The sequence below is a fragment of the Spermophilus citellus genome, assembly GCF_964194105.1.
Source record: "Spermophilus citellus genome assembly, chromosome: 9".
Taxonomy (NCBI): domain Eukaryota; kingdom Metazoa; phylum Chordata; class Mammalia; order Rodentia; family Sciuridae; genus Spermophilus; species Spermophilus citellus.
In genome coordinates this window covers 68,275,329-68,295,687 of record NC_138191.1, presented here as the reverse complement: position 1 = coordinate 68,295,687, position 20,359 = coordinate 68,275,329, and the positions used below count along the sequence as shown (strand labels likewise).

The 20,359-nt window shown below is 33.4% G+C and overlaps 1 protein-coding gene across 8 annotated transcripts in view; it reads right to left on the bottom strand.

The window, feature by feature from the left end:
- The window catches only part of TTLL7 (tubulin tyrosine ligase like 7), a 154,670-nt gene that overhangs the window by 122,912 nt on the left and 11,399 nt on the right, over positions 1-20,359 (bottom strand). For 4 of the 8 annotated variants that reach the window (XR_014023723.1, XM_081307476.1, XM_081307478.1 and 1 more), the window contains exon 2: positions 4,176-4,309. The exons of 2 other annotated variants lie outside the window; for them this stretch is intronic. The gene's annotated coding sequence lies outside the window, so the exon portion shown is untranslated. Of the gene's footprint in view, positions 1-4,175; positions 4,310-5,235; positions 5,267-20,359 lie in introns of all 8 variants that reach the window. 2 more of the 8 variants (XM_081307479.1, XM_081307480.1) reach the window with 2 other exon arrangements.

The following is a 20,359-nucleotide window of genomic DNA, read 5'->3' as shown; positions in this document are numbered from 1 at the left end:
AAACAATAATTTTAAAAAAGTATACAGACTGCTAAATATTCTATTTGATACAATGGAAAATATAGATCATGTTAATAAACACATAAAATATGTTCTTGTCTTCATGATGTTAGCCTAATAGATTTGGGTGGCTAACAGAAGTATCTATACTCAGAGACTCAGGTTCCAGGGTCAGAGGAGATAATTTGATAATGACGACAGCAGCATGAAACCAGGAGGCAAATTATCATATTAACAATACATGTCAGTCTTTATAAGATTCAACTCTAGTTTCGATATTTCACACAAATACTAGAAGTCGACCAACTGTTATACAGAAAAAATACATCTACATGTCTGCATATTGTGTAGAACACTTATTATGTAGACATGATCTATATAATATGAATATATCTTTGCTAAAATTAAGATTGTTATATGTTTCAAGTATCTCTCTGTATCAAATTAAGGTTATCCCCAACTGTGAGCCATTAAGGTTTAAATTTTAATTAAAATATTTTTAAGTTTTCTGTCTTTGAAATAATTATAATTCATTGAAATAATTACACTGATAGCATCTGAAAATAAAAGTAGCCATTCTCCTCTCTAATAAGCAGTTTCTCTCTTTTTATCTCAGTCCTGTGTTATTCCATCATCCGACAGAACAATAGTAAAAACAAAGCAAATGCATTTTCTACATGATATACTAAGCACTCTTAAAGGCTGTCATTTGTGTGTGTTTCAGGGAACTAGATGTGTATCAAGTGCCTACCATGTTACACACATTTCACTCTAGGCTTTATGACCAAGCATTTCAACATAGACTAAACTAAATGAACTTCTTAAAAATACTGATGTGGTGGTCCCAGCCACAAACTTTCTGAGATAATTGTCTGGATTGCAGCCTGGGTGTAAGAGCTTAGTAAAGCTCCCTGTGTGATTTAAATGTGCAGGCAAGTTTGAGAACCACTGTTTAGATAGTTATTTCATTTTGTCCTCATAAATTGCTTTATTGATTCCATTTTACAGATCAGAAAACTGAGATTCAAAAAGATTCAATGACTTGTTAAAGAATTAGACAAGTCTGTCAACTCTCTAAATTTTCTTTGCACTATACCATGTTTGCTTCTGAATGGCAAATTTGCCACTGTCATTAGTGTCTCCTACCATCTTGAAACCCTGCAGAGAAGGATTCAAATAGTTCCTATGCAAATCTACATACTGGATATCAAAGGGGCTTCTCTTTATATTCTAAGCTCTACCTACTAATTTGTATCCAAAATAAATCTTTCCTCCTTCAAGTTGTTCTTGTCAGGTATTTTGATCATAACAATGAAAAGCTAACACAAGTTCATTCCCACTGTTACAATGCTTACCACATTATGTCTTATATTTTTAAGTATTTGCTTTTGAATTTTTATTGGAAAGGGCAGTATCATTTTGAGCAACATGAATAAAGCACAGAGCTTAACATAGCAGATTTTGTTTTTTAATTAAGTAGATCAGCTCTCCATACTATATACTCTTACCCACTTTAATATAAAACAGACTTTTCCAATTCATTTTTCTCTATTTGCTTTTAATTTAACAGGCATTTATTGAACAATTACAAGTAAAATACACCAAATAAGTTATGGTTTCTTCTATGCTATGAATTGTAATGGAAAAAGAATTTCATAAAAACACCAAATACTAACTACATTCATGATTTTCACTTCTTAGCTCCATCAAACTGTTTTCATTATCTTTGGTCATATCAATAAAGTCATTTTATCATGTCTCCCATTTCTCAACTTTAGATGAAATATTGGGATGTTTTCATAATTCAAAAAAATTTTTAATAAATATGCATATATATAATATATATATGTGACTTTATACCTTATATCCCTGACAAGCAGAAAGTCTTATGTATCACAATGACCTAAATAATTAAGACATTTAATAAATATTATTGACAACATCTAGTAAGTACCAATTAGTATAATATATAATTTTTAAAAAAGGATTAAAGCCATGGTAACACATGCCTGTAATTCCAGCAACTCAGGAGGTTAAGGCAAGAGGATTTCAAGTCCAAGATCAGCCTGAGCAACTGAGCAAGCCCCTACGCAACTTAACAAGACCCTGCCTCAAAAAATAAAAAGTTTAAAATTACTACAGGACAGAAATGGGAATTAAGCTTGAGAGAATTCCAGAGAGCACAGACATTGCTCCATAAAAATCTATTTTAGGAATCCACAGAAAAAATTCTGCCACTCTTTCTGAGAAATTAAACTTCAAAATCTCTATATTCAAACATCATGAAATCTCAAAACAAAAGGGAAAAATTAGTTAGCACTTTTTTCCTTTAAATTTCTGGCCCAGATCAGGATCTTCTATTTTATACAGCTTCACATAACACTATCAGACTTAGCTGTTAGAAGCAAAAGCCAGCATGGCTGGAACTGACTGGTAAGCAGGGCTGCCAATTTATCTCAGGAAGAGACAGACTACAGCACCCACTGCTGGATGATGTCCAAAGAAGGTAGAGAATTGGCTATAAGCCAAATATTTCCTCTTAGAGCACAGATAGAAAAACTAGGAGTGGACAAATCATAGCTTACTGTCTGAATTTCAATTTGCCTTTTCTAGCCAAAAAAAAAAAAAAAAGTTAGAAATGGGACAACATAAATGTAAAAACATTCAAAGCCCGGCTGAGGTTGTGGCTCAGTGGTAGAGTGCTCACCTAGCACATATGAGTCCCTGGGTTCAATCCTCAGCACCACACAAAAATAAATAAAATGAAGGTATTGTGTCCAACTACAACTAAAAAATAAATTAAAAAAAGAAAAAAAACCTTTCAAAGCCAAAAATCTGATTCCATGGTAGATGATTTAGGTATGTTTTTAGAATACAGCCATGTTTTTCTTATTTGCTCAATTCCATTTACAAGAGTTATGTGACTATTTCACTAAAAGTTTAGATTGCCATTTAGATATTGTTCTCTGCAAGAAGTCTATACCAATGCATTTCCTGTTCTCCTCATTTAGTCCATTAGATTTTATATAACATTTATCTTACCTACTTAATATATAACTAAAAATCACAGAGTAATCATCTTACATCCACTATGGAATCTGAAGCCGCTCTTCAATAGATCATAAAAAATGATGCAGACACCAGGCAGAAAGAGAGATTGAGATACCAATGTGCCTGTGCATGAACCCACAAGGCTTTTCTTTCTCAGCTTTTCAGTGCATTTAGCTGACTGCTCACAGACAAAAAAAAATAAAAATAAAAATACAAGCAGAGGATAGAGCCTAACAAAGAGATCCTTAACCAAAACTCTATCCCAAATGCAAATGAAATGGGTAAATTATAGTCACTTAAAAAAAAAAGGAGGATTACCCTTCCTAATCACTCTCTATAGAATGGTATGCTCATGATTCCACATATTATAGAGAAGAAATAGTCTATGTCAAAAATCAAGTATAGTTCATCTAAACCACGAAGTATCACCTCACTCCAGTAAAAATGGCTTATATCCAAAAGAGTAAAGATAACAAGTGCTGATAAGGATGTGGAGAAAAGAGAAGAATGCTTGCAGACTGTTGGTGGGAATGTAAATTAAGAAATGAAATTAGTGTGTCAGACACCTGCACTCCCATGTTTCTGTAGCACTATTCACAATGACCAAGAAACAGAAACCACCTAAGTGTCCATCAAGTGGTGAGTAATAAAGAAAATGTACACATACACACACACAGTCACACACACATATTCTCTCTTTCTCTTTCTCTCTCTCCCTCTCTCTCTCTCTCTCTCTCTCTCTCTCTCTCACACACACACACACACACACAAACACACACACACACACACACACACACACACAGAGTCATCCAGTTTTCCTATGAGAAATTATAAATCTCAATCATGAAAATAAGATTGATATTTTAATATTTTACCTCTTTATAACTGATTTTTTAAGAACCTGTTTAAACCAAAATATATCACAAGGGCTTCCAAATAAAATAAGAAATACCTTGGTATTTGGAAAAGAAGAAATAAATGAGAATGATAGGAGAGATTTATTTAAAACCCTGAAATTCCAATCTAACAGTTATCGAAATGAAAATTTCTAATATGAAATACAACACTATTGGAGACTAGGATATATATTTGAGTCTTAATTTATTGATTAGTTCAACACATACCTAAAGAACCTAGTGGACTCAGATTCTTATGACCACGATCTTCCCACTGGATTGGTTCAGGCAGGAAGAACCTGGGCCTTTCTCCTGCGGGCCTCCCCGTGGAGACAGGGGAGATCAGCTCTAGCTTCAGCGGTCTAAAGACACAGGATAAATCTTGGTTAGTCCTCTGTAGATAACCCAAGGTGGCTTTAAATGATGTTGAAAATGTGTGGCAACTGCACAATTTGCTAAAGTCAAATTCTCAGGGGTTTAATAATGAAAGAAAATCCTACTCTTAACAAAGACTCCAAATATTTAAAACATCAAAATCCTGATAGGTTCCTCTGATAGCTGACTTTAAAAGACTACTAACAAAGCAAGACATCCTTATGGAATGCTTGTGCAATTACTACAATCTAATCTACTCCTCTGTTTAAATTGAAAAGTTTATATAGTCCAGGCCCTAACTCATCCTTCACTGACTGAGAATTTACCTAACCCTAATAAATTTGTTTTTTCTTTCCTTTGATAGAGACTTGACTGATAGTTAAAAGAACACTCCAGAAGAAAACATTGTGGTCTAAAGAAAAAAAAATTACTCTTTCCTCTAAGAGGATTACCAGTGACAGTAGTCTTGCCTGTTTTATTTGTACATAAAACTGTGCTAGCTGAGATACGTATCTGGAGTTACAGTTCATGTCACAAGTCTGGAATTTCTGTCATCAGCTCTTCTGTTGTGTTGCAACAAACCCAAAGTTATTTTGGAGGAAATTTTCAAACCTCTCTACAGTCATTTCTTTAGCCTACTAAAGGTGCTATGACTTTCTATTCAAATACATATATTTGGAAGACCCCTATTTCTTAAATAACTCTCAAATCATGTGATTCTTCATTTGACTGGATACAAATAATAGCAGGCAATTTTTAGGCAGTAAAACTTTATACTAGCCCTCAATTTTTTTCAGCTAAGAAATGTACTATGTTATGTATAAAATATTTCCTTTAAAAAAAATGCAGGACCTTCATTTTGTGGACATTGCAACATCCATTTCTGACATAAGGTCACCAGAAAACTCCATACCTGGATCATATCACATTGCCTGTCACAGCTACTGTAACAAAAGAACAATAATTATAATTTATTGAGCACTCACTATATTATCTTTACTATGTCAAAATGCTTGAAGGGTGAACATTATTGTCTTATTAGAAAGGAAACTAATAGGGCTGGGGCTTTAGCTCAGTGGCAGAGTACTTGCCGAACATATGTGAGGCACTGGGTTTGATCCTTAGCTCCGTATAAAAATAAACAAATGAAATAAAGGCGCACTGTTTATATACAACTACAAAAAAAATTAATAAAAGAAAGAAAGGAAACTAATAAGACCTTGAGAAGTTACTTTCCCCGATGATATGGAGCCATGTCATGGGCCCATATTGAAGGACATTAAAGAAACAGCCTAAATGGAATGCTGTTAGATTTCACTGTAAAGATGTTGAGTACATTGTGAATTACACTATACTAAGTCCACTTTAAAAGAAACAATAGCAGAAATTCTACTCTTGATTCCATACAGAGACAAACTTGTTCTTTTTGAAAAATCAATTTGTTTCTTATGGATCAGTTTTTTAAGTAATCATTAAACTTTTGACTTCCTTCTTTACCTGGAAGTTAAAGAACTAAGAATTAAATGAGTGCCCTAGTTCTAATAAATACATAGGATTTCAGAGCATGAATTCTGTCAACTGATCTCTCCCCAAGATCACTTCGATTTATTTTTTTAAACTGCTATTCTCAATTTGCTCTCATCTTGCATGTGCATACTATCACAAACCACTTGCAACTTTGAAAGCTATTTGTCAAAATCTTGTAAAGAGTCAGATGCACGTTTTACTATACTTTTATACCTTGATAAAGTACTGAGGAAAAGTACAAAAGTCATTTACACTAATCAATTTTTTTTAAAAGTAACTCAGATATTTTGTATCATCTTTGAGTCAGTTCTTGGTAAAACTTTCTAATTACTTTATCTTGGGTGAGTCACCATTGAACCAAAATTATTATTCTGTTATAGTTCATAATTAAGATACAGTTGTGTTTTACATGTTGTATTGATTACAATAAAGGCAGAACAGAGATAGTTTTGAGGGATTTAGTTGTGAAGAGCAACTAATAATAAAAAAAAAGATTACATTGTAGGGTTCTGTTTACTACATTTATTTTCAGATAGACAAATGTATATCGATGATTCAATATGGAGGAAAAAGCATCTTTTATGGAAATGCAAATATTAGAGAGAAAAAAACAAGCATATGGCACAACCCAGTGAGATAAGAGCTCTTCATTAGGCAAATGTGAGATGCCACATGCCTACACCTCTGGCCCTTTTCGTCTTATCATGGCTGTCTTAGGCTATGATTCTCAAACTTTTTGATTTAGGAACCCTTTACACTCTTAAAAATTATTGAGTTTTATGGTTTACACCTTCATTACCTACCCTCTTAAAAATTAAAAGTGATAGTTAAAATATTTATTCATTTTTAATATTAATAAAAACAAAACATTTATTTAAAAAGAACTATAAATTCCAAAAAAAAAAAAAAAAAAAAAAAAGAACAGGGAAATTGTTTTACACTTTGTCAAATCTCTTGACTATTCACACAGGACAGCTGTATTCTTACATGTGCTTCCACATTCAATCTAAATTGTTCTGGTTAGATAATATGAGAAAATCTGACATCAGGGAGATAGGCAGTTACCAAGAGGAGGAGTGAAATCTAAAATTATATTAGTGAATCTTTTGTTTTCTGTTACATCAAATGCACAAATATCTAAAACACTCTTGAGCACTGAACAACATTGGAGACAACACACTCCCTAATTTCAAAACATTTTATAAAGCAATTATTGTGAAAGCAGTATGGTAATGACATAAAAAGAGACACATTGAACAATGGAAAAGTATAGAGAACCCAGAAACAAACCCACACATTTATATTCAACTGATTTTTGACAAAGGTATAAGAACATACCATGAAAAAAGGCCAGTTACTCTAATAAATGGTGTCTTAGTTCATTTTCTGTTGCTATAATAAAATACTTGAAATCTAATAATTTATAAAGAATAAAACTTTATTTACCTCATGGTTAAGACTGTAAGTCTAACAGTATGGCCCTGGCATCCAGGAAGGGCTTCTTGCTGCATCATAACATGGTGAAGGGCACCACATGAGGAGATAGAACCAGCAAGCCAAAGAAAGGCTGGCTTTTATAACATTTCTGCAGTAACCCATTTATCCATGAATCCATAAATTCATGGATGGACTATCCATTTATGAGAGTTGAGCATTCAAGACCCAATTACCTCTTAAAGGGCCCACCTCCCAATACCATCACAATGACAATCAAATTTCAAAATGAGTTCTGCAAGTGACAAATCATATTCCAACCACAGCAAATGATACTGGAAAACTAGATATCCACATGTGAAAGAATGAAATTAGAACCTTATTTTATTTACAAAAATTAACTCAAAATGGATTAACAACTTAAACATAAGAACTGATACTGTAAAACTGCAAGAAGAAAACTGGCGGGGGAAACAGGGGAACAGCTTCTTGACACTAGCTTGGGCAATCAATTTTTGGACATGATTCCCAAAGCACTGGCAACAATAGCAAAAACTGAATGGCATCAAATTAAAAAGCTTCTGTGTATAGAAAAGTAAACAATTAACAGAGTGAAGAGACAACAGAATAGGAGAAAATATTTGCAAACTACCCATCTGATAAGGGGTTAATAGCCAAAATAAAGAAAGAATTAAAAAAAAAAACTCAACAGCAAGAAGGCAAATAATCTGATGAAAACATGGGGAAAGAATGAAAAGTCATTTCTCAAAAAAATACATACAAATAAATGGAGAGCAGATATATGAAAAACTGATCAGCATCACTAATTATCAGGGAAATGCCCATAAAAAACACTGTGAGATATCACTTTATATCTGTTAGAATGGCTAGTACCAAAAAGACAAAAGGTACCAAGTACTAGGGAAGATGTAAAGAAAAGGGAATTCTTGTACATTGTTGGTGGGAATATAAATTAATATTACCATTATGGGAGATAATATGGAGGTTCTTCAAATAACTAAAAATAGAAGTAGCACACAAAGCAGTAATCACACTTCTAGATGTATAGCCAGAGGAACTGAAATCATTATGGTGAAGGAATATCTTTGCTCCTGAGTTGTTCATTGTTGTGATGGAGCATTATTCACAATAGCCAAGTATGAAAACAACCTAGGGAAATAGGTGAAGAAAATGTGGTCGTGTGTGTGTGTGTGTGTGTGTGTGTGTGTGTGTGTGAGAGAGAGAGAGAGAGAGAGAGAGATACACAATAGAATACTATTCACCCTTTTAAAAGGGAAGATTCCATCATTTGTGACAATGTGTATGTATCTGGGGGACATTTTGCTAAGTGAAATAAGCCAGGCATAGAAAGATAAATATTGAATAATCTTATTTACATATGACATTTAATAAAGTTGAACTCATAAAAAGTAGAATGATGCCAGGCACAGTGGTGCACACCTGTAATCCCAGCAGCTCGGGAAACTGAGGCAGGAGGATTGAGAGTTCAAAACCAGCCTTAGAAACTTTGCAAGGTACTTAGTAACTCAGCAAGACCCTGTCTACAAATAAAATATCTAAAAAGGGCTGGGAACATGGCTCAGTGGTTAAGTACCCATGAATTCAATCCTCAGTACCAAAATAATAATAACAATAATAATAGAATGATGCTTATCAAAGGCTGGGATGGGGATGAACATGCTGAATTATAGGTCAAAAGGCACAAAATTTATGACTCAGAGATTTTGAGCTTTACTACATGGAAAGCTGACTGTAGTCTATAATAAAATATAGCCATGTGATACTTAACAGCAGGGATATGTTCTGAGAAATGCATTGTTAGGCAATTTTGTCAATGTACAAACATCATAGAGTGTACTTAGTAGGAACAGCTACTACACATCTTGGCCATATAGTATAGACCATTGCTCCTAAACTACAAACAGGTATAGCAAGTTAATGTACTGACTACTGTAGGCAATTGTAACACAATAGTAAGTATTCATGTGTTGAACATATGTAAAGATAGAACAGAAAAACTGGGCAACAGAACTTTCTCGGTTCCATTATAACCTTAGAGGCTGTCATTTTTGTCTGAAACATAATTATGCAACACATAACTGTATCATATATCTCAAAATAACTAAAAGAGTAAATTTCAAACATCTCACAATAAAAATGACAGGTAAGTGACATGATGGATATATTAATTGACTTAATTTAATCATGCCACAGTAGATATACATATCAAAACATTACATTGAACCCTCAAAATATATTCGATTGTGATTTGTCAGTGAAAAATAATATTAATAACTTTTTAAAAATTCAGTGGTCTATATTATGCTTTAAAGGGAAGTTTTACCTGTGTGTACTTCTGCAACATTGTGCATTAATCATGGCAAAATATTGGTTTACTCAGCCATCCAGATCTTCCAAAGGTTGATACATTTCATTTTACAGTATTTTAAAAACACTAAATGATTTCATCAAAAGCACATTTTGGTACTGGGAAGAAGAAAAGCTCACAGTGGTGGATTAAAGTTTCCAAAATTCTGATTTTTTTCTTGCAAACACAAATTTCATCATTTGCAACAAATACTGGTTTTTCTTGAAGTAATAGGCTCATTTCACTTTCAAGAAAAATGCCTGCCAAACATTCAAGTCTGAAAAAGAAACTGTTTTATGTCAGTTTTTCTTTCAAGTAAAAATGGTATGGTATTTCAAAAGCAGTTAAAACATCACACAAGTGCTTTTCTTGAGACAGCCATCAAACTTTGATGTACAGCAGAAATGCTCCGTGCATACTTTGCTGTGAGTAAAATGGCACATTAAAAACCATGTCCTCTGATTCTAGAACAAACTGTAATAGATTTAATTTTTTTCTGATCCTGCTTTTTATACACAACTGACTACTCTGGAAATTATCCATCATAAAACGATAAAAGGACTCTGAAAGGTGAAAGTAAGGAGGCAGACTAGCCTTAGGAACTTCAGGATGTGAGAAACAATAATGTGCTGAGTTCCCTGGGTTTTCTATGAATCTCACATATTCCCCAGGACAGAGCATCACACAATCCTCCACCCATGACCACCAACAGGCCTCCAGAAAAAAAAAAAAAAAAAAAAAAAGGCTTCTCTCACTGGGAAAGGCTGGAAAAGGAAAGTCTAACACAGACCTAAAGAGGAACTTACACCTCCATTCACAAGGAAAGTGATTCAGACAGCATGATTCCCTAGCTTGGGCAGTGTCAGCAGAGACTTTTGTCTCTCCTTCCTCCACCCAGAGACATAAGGAGACCCAAGTCCCACACCATCTCCCCACCAGTGGCAGTTCAGGGCAGTGCCTTATACCACATCCCCACAGACAGCATCAGCAAAGGGTGATAGGCAAAAGCCTCAGGAGCACCACAAAATGAAACAGACCAAAGTAGCACTGCCAAGGCTCTGAAAAACACAAAAAGGTAGGACAGAACCTACACTCCAGACCTAAATAAGTGACTGCCTGCTAAATAAAGTTAAGAGTTAAATAGGACTGAGAGTCTCCTAACAAGACTATCCCCCGGGCGCCATCAAAATTCATTTGTCACACCAAAATCCAGGAAAATCACAAACTGAATGAAAACAGACCATCAACTGATGCCAACATCAAGGTATTAGCATCACACTGGAATAATCTCAATATAATCAGATACTGGAGTTAACTAGAATTTTAAAGCAACTCTTTTTTTCAGTTGCCTCAATAGTCAATTTTCTTGAAACAAATGAAAAAACAAAATCTCAGCCATGAAATAAAAGTGATGGAAAAGAATCAAATGGAAACTATAGAGCTTAAAAATGTAACTGCTAAAATTAAAAACTTGCTGAATGGTCTCAATAGTAAAGTAGCAATGACTAAGGACAGAACCTCTGAACTTAAGAAAGGTTAATGAAATTTATTCAAGCTCAACAATAGAGAGAAAGCAGGCTGGGAAAGCCTCCCAAATCTAAGGAATAATAACAAAAAAAAAAAACCTAATGTTATTAGTAATTAAGAGAAAGAATATAAGAGTGACAAAGCATTTGAAGAAATAGTGGTTGAAAAATCCTAAATTTGGCAAAAGACAGAAGCCTCCAGATTTAAGAAACTAAGAGAATCCCATATAGGATAAACTCAAACATACACCAATACACATCAAAATAATATTTATGGAAACTTAAGACAAAAAATCTTAAAAACAAGGCTGGGGATGTGGCTCAAGTGGTAGCGCACTCGCCTGGCATGCATGCGGCCCGGGTTTGATCCTCAGCACCACATACAAACAAAGATGTTGTGTCCGCCGAAAACTAAAAAAAATAAATATTAAAAATTCTCTCTCTCTCTCTCTCTCCTCTCTCACTCTCTCTTTAAAAAACAAATCTTAAAAACAGTAAGATGACTGACATAATATGTAAGGTAACAACAATCTAAATGACAATAAATTTCTTATCTGAAACTGTAGAAGCCAGAAACAGACGCCCATTTTTCAGATGCTAAAAGAGAATACTTATTAACCCTATCTACCCTATCTGGCAAAACTAACATTCAGCAATGGAAGATAGAAAAGGCATTCTAGAGAGGAATTTGGAAAACTAAGAATGTGTTACTAGCACACCTAACTTGAAAGAAGGTCTTAAGAAAACCTTCTAATGCAAAGAAAACCATAACAGAGGAGTGGGACCTTCAAAAGGGAAAAGAGAAAAAACAAAAAAAGGTAAAGACAGAAGTACACATAATAGCCTGTCACTAACCTCATGAAATTCTTTAATCATTTTTGTAGGAAAAGCAATATATATAACACTGTTACAGTCATCAATGTATGTAGAAGAAATACCTTATTATATTTAAAGTGGAAAGGGTAAAAGAACCTAAATGGAAGTACAGTTTTCTAAACCATGGCTTATTGTCTACAGTAGGCTGTGACAGACATCTAGAGCACCCACCAAGACAACCATATAAAGTGATATAACAAAAAAATAAATAAATAAAAATGCAACTCTAAAAAATGTTAAAATGTTCTTTCCCACAGAAAGACAAAAGAAACAGAAAATACACAAAACAAATCAGAGGTAAAGGGAGAACGTGACATATCAATTATTAAAATATAAATGGTATAAATACATCAATTAAAAGAGAGATTAACAAGTAAACTTAAAAAATATAATCTAACTCCATATTGTCTACAAAACTCAATTTCACACATAATGTCATAGGTATGTTGAAAATAAATAGGTATAAAAAGATATATCATGCAGTCATGAATTTTATAAAGCAAAAGTATCTTTATTTATAGCATCTAAAGTAGAATTCAAAGAAAAAGAAAATTATTAGGGGTCAGGAGGACTATGACAAAATAATAAAAAGCTCAATTAACAAAGAAAATAAAGTCATCCTAAATGTGCATGTGCCAAACATACACATTTCAAAATACACAAAGCAAAATCTGATAAAGTTGGAAAAAATATCTTAAAATTTACATTTTGTAGTGAGAACTTCAACACTCCACTCTCAGCTACTGATAGTACTACTAGGCAAAACTGATCAGCAAGAATACAGAAAAGCTGACCAACACCATCAACCAGTAGCATCTGATTGACATTAAAACACTCTACTCAAAAATAAAACACACATTCTTTGAAGAACCTGTAGAGTTTCACCAACATGCACTACACTGTGGTTCATAAAACATGGAAAGGCAAGTTTAAAAGAACTTAAACCATGCAGAGTATGTTCTCTGACTGAACATACATTTCTTAAACTAGAAATGAACAGCAGAAATAACAGCAAAATCTCTGAACACTTGGGAATTAATATGCTTTCTCAGATGTGGTGGCACATGCCCGTTGTCTCAGCTACTCAGGAGTCAGGTGGGAGGATCACTTGAGCCAATGAGTTTAAGACCAATCTGAGCAACACAGTAAGACTCTATATCTAGATAGAAGAAAGAAAGATAGACAGACAGACGGGCAGACAAACAATGAAATTTTGCTCAATGGTCCATGGGCCAAAAAGGAAGCTTCAAAGGAAATTTTTTTTAATTTTTTTTTTTGAAAATTGAAATGAAAGCACAATACACCAAATTTGTGAGATAAAGACAAAACCATGTTAAGAGGAAAATTTGGAGCACTAAATGTTTACATAAGCAAAAGGAAACAATGACAAACCAGTAATCTAAGTCCCTACTTTAAGAAGCAGAAAAAATACAGATATATGTACATAGATGAATGTGTGTGTATATACTTCAATGAACTTGAAAACAATAGGAAAATAAAAATGAAACTCACAAAAACTAGGTTTTCAAAATAAATGTTAAATCAATAAACCTTTAGAAAGACTAACAAAGATCTTTTTAAAAGATAAGACACAAGTCACCAATATCAAGAATAAAACAGAATATCTCAACAGAATCTATGGCCAATAAAAGAACAATAGGGGAAAGTGGATAAGGAAAAACTATGAATAACCTTACAATCATAAATTCAACGACTTACAAGAAATATATCAATTCCTTACAAACCACAAATTACCAACAGTAAGTCAAAAAAAAAAAAACAGATAACTTGAATAGTTCTTTAATTATTAGAGAAATAATTTTGATTTTTTTTCATAAAAAAAATTCCTGAAAAGGAAATACTGAGGCCAAGATAGTATCATTGGAGAATTCTGTCAAACACTCAAATAATTTACACCAATTTTTAACAACCTCTTTCAGAACATGAGAGAGAAGGGAACAACCAAAGCCAAAGAAAGCACAATAAAAAGGAAACTATAACCATTAGAAACTATAGACCATTAATTCTCATGAATTTAGATGCAAAATCTTTATCAAAGTTTTGCAAACTGAATCCAACAATGTGTGTTCATATATACATACAGATGTATGTATGTAAATAATGTGAGTGTGTTGTCGTGATGAATTAAATTTTGTTTCATGTGTATGAGGCTGATTTGATAGTCAAAAATCAAGTAATGTAATCCATTGTATCAACAGACTAGGGAAGAAAAAATGTATATACCCATATTAATTGGCATAGACAAAGTACTTGATGCAATTCAACAACCATATAGGACCAAAAGACCCAGGGTACTAAAAACGGAGGGGAATTTGCTTGACCCCAGAAAAATCATGTACAATTTTAGTTCCTCCATATATGTGGAAGACTATTTCCAAGATCCTCCATGTGTATCAAAATCTCTGGGTGTTCAAATCCCTTATGTAAAATGACATAGTATTTGCATATGGTCTACACATACTCTATATTCTTTAAGCCAACTCTAGATTACTACTTAATACAACATAAATGATATGTAAATAGCTATTATTCTGTACTGTTCAGCAAGCAATGACAAGAAGGAAATGTGTGTATGACTGGTTGAACTGAACAATGAAGGCCCCACAGATAAAGAAGCATGGCTGTATAAAAAAAACTACAATTACCATAATAATAGTGAAAGACTAAATGATTTCCCTCTAAGTTTGGGAACAAGGCACTCTCATCACTTTTATTTACATAGTACTGGAAGTTCTAGTTGTTGGAATAAGGCAAGAATGATAAAGGCATATAGATAAAAAAGAGAAAAAACTTTGTATTTACACATGACATAATCCTATACATTAAAGAAAAATTCAAAAGATCTTCAACCTCTAGAACCAAAAAGCAAGTCTAGTAAAGCTGCATGACACAAGATCAAGATACAAAATCAACTGAATTTCCCCATTTTAACAAAGAAATGGAAACATAAATTTAAATTTCCCTATTATTTGCTCCAAAGAAAATTAAATACTTATGTATAAATCTAATAAAACATGTACAAGATGTATAATCAAAATTATAAAATGTTGATGAAAGACACCAAAGAAGACTTAAATACCCGGAAAGATATGCCATGGAAGAATAAATATAGTGAAGATGTCAGTTATCTTTAAAATGATGCATAGGTTTCACACAATTCTTATTAACATCTGGTTAAATTATTACAACAAAATCCCACATTGAATAGATACATAAGTGGGTCTTCACAAAGAAAAAGTCAATCAAATTAAGTATAATCTGTAAAATAATTATGGCAGGTATAATAATTACATAGTTGCAAAATAATCTTGTACACTTTAAAGAATAAGGAGAAAAACAATAAATATCAATTTGAAACTATTTCAACAATACATTTTTTAAACTGCTAAAAATAACAAATGTTACATGAGCAAAAAGAATCACAAAATCAAATAACACTATTTATTTTAAAATAGGCAAAGAACATGAATAGACATGTCTCTAAAGATGATATGAAAATGTTTAATTAGCATATAAAAATGCTCAATATCACTAATCCTCAGAGAAGTGAGAATCAAAACTACAATGAAGTATTATCTCAGAAATCAAAAAGTATTGGAAAGAGTTTGGTAAAATTGGAACTTGTGTGCACTACTGATGAGACTGTAAAATAGTACAAATACTATGGAAAACACTATGAATTTTTCTCAAAAGATACAAAATAAAACTACTATGTGATCCAGCAATCCCACTTCTGGGTCTAATTAAAAATAAATAAATAAAATCAAGGTCATGCAGATATATTTGCATCCCCAAGATCACAGAAGCACTATTCACAATAACCAAGAAGTGGAAGCAAGGCAAATGTTCAGGGATGAATGAATGGATAAACAGGCATACTATCCAGCCTTGAAAAGGAAAGAAATTCTGACATATCCATGGATGAACTTTATTTTAGGTGAAATAAGCCAGTTACAAAAAGATAAATACCATATGATTCTACCTATCTATGGTATTTAATGTAGTCAGATTCACAGAAACAGTAGAATGGTGGCTGTCTGGGGCTAGATGAAATGGGAAGGAAGGTGAGCTGAGCTACCAATGGGTATACAGTTTCTGGTAAGCAAGAGGAAAAAGTCTGGACAATCAGTTTCACAAAAATGGGAATATATTTAACATGCTCGACTATACACTTAGAAATGGCTAACACATAAAATATTGTGTATTTTTATCACAATAAAAACTATTAAAAGAAACCAATACTACAAAATATTCACTGGCAAAAAAGTATGTACCTGTGTAATCCTTACATGTCAGATATCACCCAAAGAATTACATAAATAGCAATATTTTCACAGTATTCTAAAAAAAAAAGTTATACTGAAAAAAAATGTTAAATATAGTAGTCCACCCTATTGGCAGGGAATACATTCCAATACGCCCAGTGGATCCTGAAACCTGAGTTAGTACTGACCCTTATATATACTGTTTCTCTCCCTCCCTCTCTCTCTCTCTCTCCCCCTCTCTCTCTCTCTCTCTCTCTCTCTCTCTCTCTCTCTATATATATATATATATATATATATATATATACACACACACATACATACCTATGGTAAAGTTTAATTTATAACACAGTAAGAAATTAATATTAACTAATAACAAAATCAAACAATTATAACAATATACTATAGTAAAAATAATATAAATGTGCCCACCCCCCATGTCCCACTGTTTCCTCCCTCTCCAAATGTCTATTCTATTATAGATCTTAGGAAACTCTGCATATGATTTTTTTTTATTTCCTTACTAAGTTGAGAATTTTCATCTTTTCATTCAAAGGAAGCAGTTTCTCTTTGGCCTATCCAAATTGCCAGCATCACTACTCTGCACTTTGGGACCATTAAGTAAAAGCAGGGTTATCTGAACACAGCATTGGGCTGCTGCAATGGAAATGACTACTAAGTAACTAACAGTGGGCAAATATGAAGCCTACATACACTGAACAGATTCCCATCCATGGCTGGAGAGAATGTGAGAGCATGAGATTGCATCATGCTTCTCAGAATAGCATACAATTTAAAAATTATGAATTGCTATTTCTGGAATTCCTCATTTAATATTTTTGGACCATAGAAGACCATAGGTAACTGAAACCCTGGAAAATGATACCATATATAATGAGACTATTATATTTTTTTCTTCCAGAACTATGATAATAACTTTCACATTGCCAGAATATGTATGGTTAAATAAGAAGAAGAAAAAAAACCTGGGCTACATCAGTAGTTAATTTTTCTTAGAGATCTAAATCTCTCTGTTCATAGATTTTGCTCAGTGAATTTCCTTAACTTTGTTCCCAGTAGATGCTACACTTTACTACCTTCATGATTCCTATATTTGATTATTCTAATTACCTGTAAATTCTAAAATCAAAATTCAGAGTAACACTGTTGAACACAATATGGAAGTACATATACCTTATTATAACCAATGAAGAATATATTTAATTTTTAATTCTTAATCAAGGAGGAAAATAGCTCTCAAAATGTATTATATACGTAATATAATTTTTAAAAGAGAAAATGCCACTTATTTCAAAGTGAAAATACCACAACATATGTAGTAGAACATGGTTCTTTCTGGCAAAAAAATGTTTATTTGGCACTGATGTTTGACATGTGAAAAAGCACTGGCACATATATACAGTCTGCTTAATTTTGAGAAACACAGACATCCCTTTCAAATTTCTCTTGGTATTTTTAGATGTCAATTTTCCTTTAATTATTATGGCAAGATGTAAAAATAACTTGTATATATATTCCAAAAATAATGAGTTAAAATTTGTGTGTGTTGAACAAAGTAGAAGATGATGAGAACTGAAAATAAATATCAGAGATCAGTAAAAAAACATTCAATGAAATTACTTTTTCCTTAAAAACCCTTAAAGAAGTAAATCAAAAAAACACTATCCAATCAGGGGCAGCTGCAGACCAATTTCTAATATCACTGTGATTCTAAATGTTAATTTTGCTTATTTCTTTCCTCTCTAGCTCTATTTTTGCACATTGTTAAAATGGACAACATAGTACGTGTCAATCTTCAGGATTCTAGATTAAGACATGCTAGGTAACAAAATATCATCTTGGATGTGATCAAACCTAAAGCTAAATGAAAATACCTTCATCTGATTTCATAAATATTAAACTGACTATAGAATGTGTGCAATTCCTATCATTTTTCTCCATAGAACCATCGTGTATTTGTTGGTTAGCTGCAGAGTGTTCTAAATATAGACTGAGACATGTGCTGAAATTATTGTCCTAATTTTTCAGCAATCACTATGAATGTTACACATAGGCATACATTTTATTTGATACATACCTTGAAAAAAGATTTTAAATAATAATCATGAGAAAATTACACATGGAAATTTTCCAACAAATGCAATAATTCTAATTAAATCTATAGTTCCTAACTTTTTCTACCAATACTCCACACATTTATGACATAGTAGGACCACATCAGTTAAAACAGATTTTACATAAAGTTTAAGTAGGGTCACTTCACTTATAAAAGAAAGACAGTACTATCTTAACCAAGAGTTATACATAAGCATCCATTAAAATTCTGATCCTAAGCCTAGAAATGATCCGGAAGCTGCTGCCTGGATTACTGCTGCTCTCTCATCCAAATCTACAAATGCTCAAATTACTTAAAAAAGATAATGTCACTGCACCTACACAAAAGGAGAAACAAGAACAACTTTTTACAGAAACAGGCTACTGCCATCCTGTCAAATTAGCTGTGGCATCAGTTCACACTTTACAAAACAGTGGGTAAGAGAAATGTTCAAAAATAACCCTTTGTCAAATATAGCATTCCATTTCACATGGCTAGGCAGAAGGACAAAAATAACAAAGAAGTTTGGAAGCTCCGGTGCCACAATTTAGAAAAAGCAAACAATGTAGATACTTCAGCACATCCAGTGGACCAACACTATCATCACTTTCATCAAGGAAAGCATTCTCAGAAATCTTTGGGCCAGCCAGAGAAAAGATCAGTGAGCACTTGACCACTTAAATTTAAATCTTCAAAAGATTTACACTGAAATGTGTGTGATGATCGGGTACTTTCAAGTAAAAAAAAAAAAAAAAAAAAAAAAAAGAAGAATATTTATCACTCAGCTTCCCATAGCCTAAACAATCCCAGTGCCTTAGCTCTCTCAACAACTATGTGTACTAAGAACAGAAGTGTTAACAGATAAATGTCAAATGGGAAATAAAGGCTAGCAGAGAATAAATAGGAAAGTGTATTGAAATTTGACTTTTCTTTTAAACACTAGGGAAACTTCTGAGTCTCACTTCAGTTTTGACAGATAATGCAAGAGGGAAATGGAAACAGATTTACCACCTTCTGAGAGCTTAAGCAAATTGTTTAATAGTGGGTCTCAAATAAACACAGGAGAAATTCTATCTAAAGTACTCTGCCCACCAAATGCCCAGTTCCATCAGAAATCATCTCTTGGGACTTGATAAAGGGGGAGAATGGTCTGTTTGAGGTTTATAATATGATGTTTTTCTTGTCATTGTTTCTTTACAGGCTTCCCCAAGAATGATGGAATATTATAATAATCTGCCTCTGCTCCCCAGTTGTGCCTTCAAGGTACATTCATATCTGTGACATCCATTTTACTGGTACTCAGAGATACTTAACAGCCTATGTACCTCAAGAGATTCTCATCCTTGTAGCCCTAGGTAAGTGGAAACAGGTCCCAAAAGCAGCTCAGTGAAACTTGGGAGAGTAAGTCAGGGGTCTGACCAAATCACATGTCCAACACTGGGTCCCTGTCCTTCTCATGATAAGGAGCAAATGCCATATGTCCCTAGAACAGAATTAACTGAGGCAAGTGTCTCTCCTCCATGAGGGGAACTTTCTCTGGTGAAGAGATATTAGGAACAAGGAGAAGGGAGTATCTGGATGCTTGGGGGTGATGTTAGGAACGCTATGCCTCTCCAAGTAGCCACTCTTCTCAAAAAGGTCATTTTTTGGCAAATGTGCTTAAGGAAGGGGACAGGAATCTGCACTGTCCATCAAGTGTGCTTCCCACACACACCCTTGTACCTTGTACCTTCTACCCAGGGTATCTGCTAAGATTTGGGCAGAGGTCCCAAATTCTTATCATCAACAATGTGAATTCTCCAAATTAGAGTGCAAGAGTTAGCTCATATTTGTGCCTTGAATTACTAGGATAATGCAGATGGAGAGTTGAGAATCTGATACAGGAG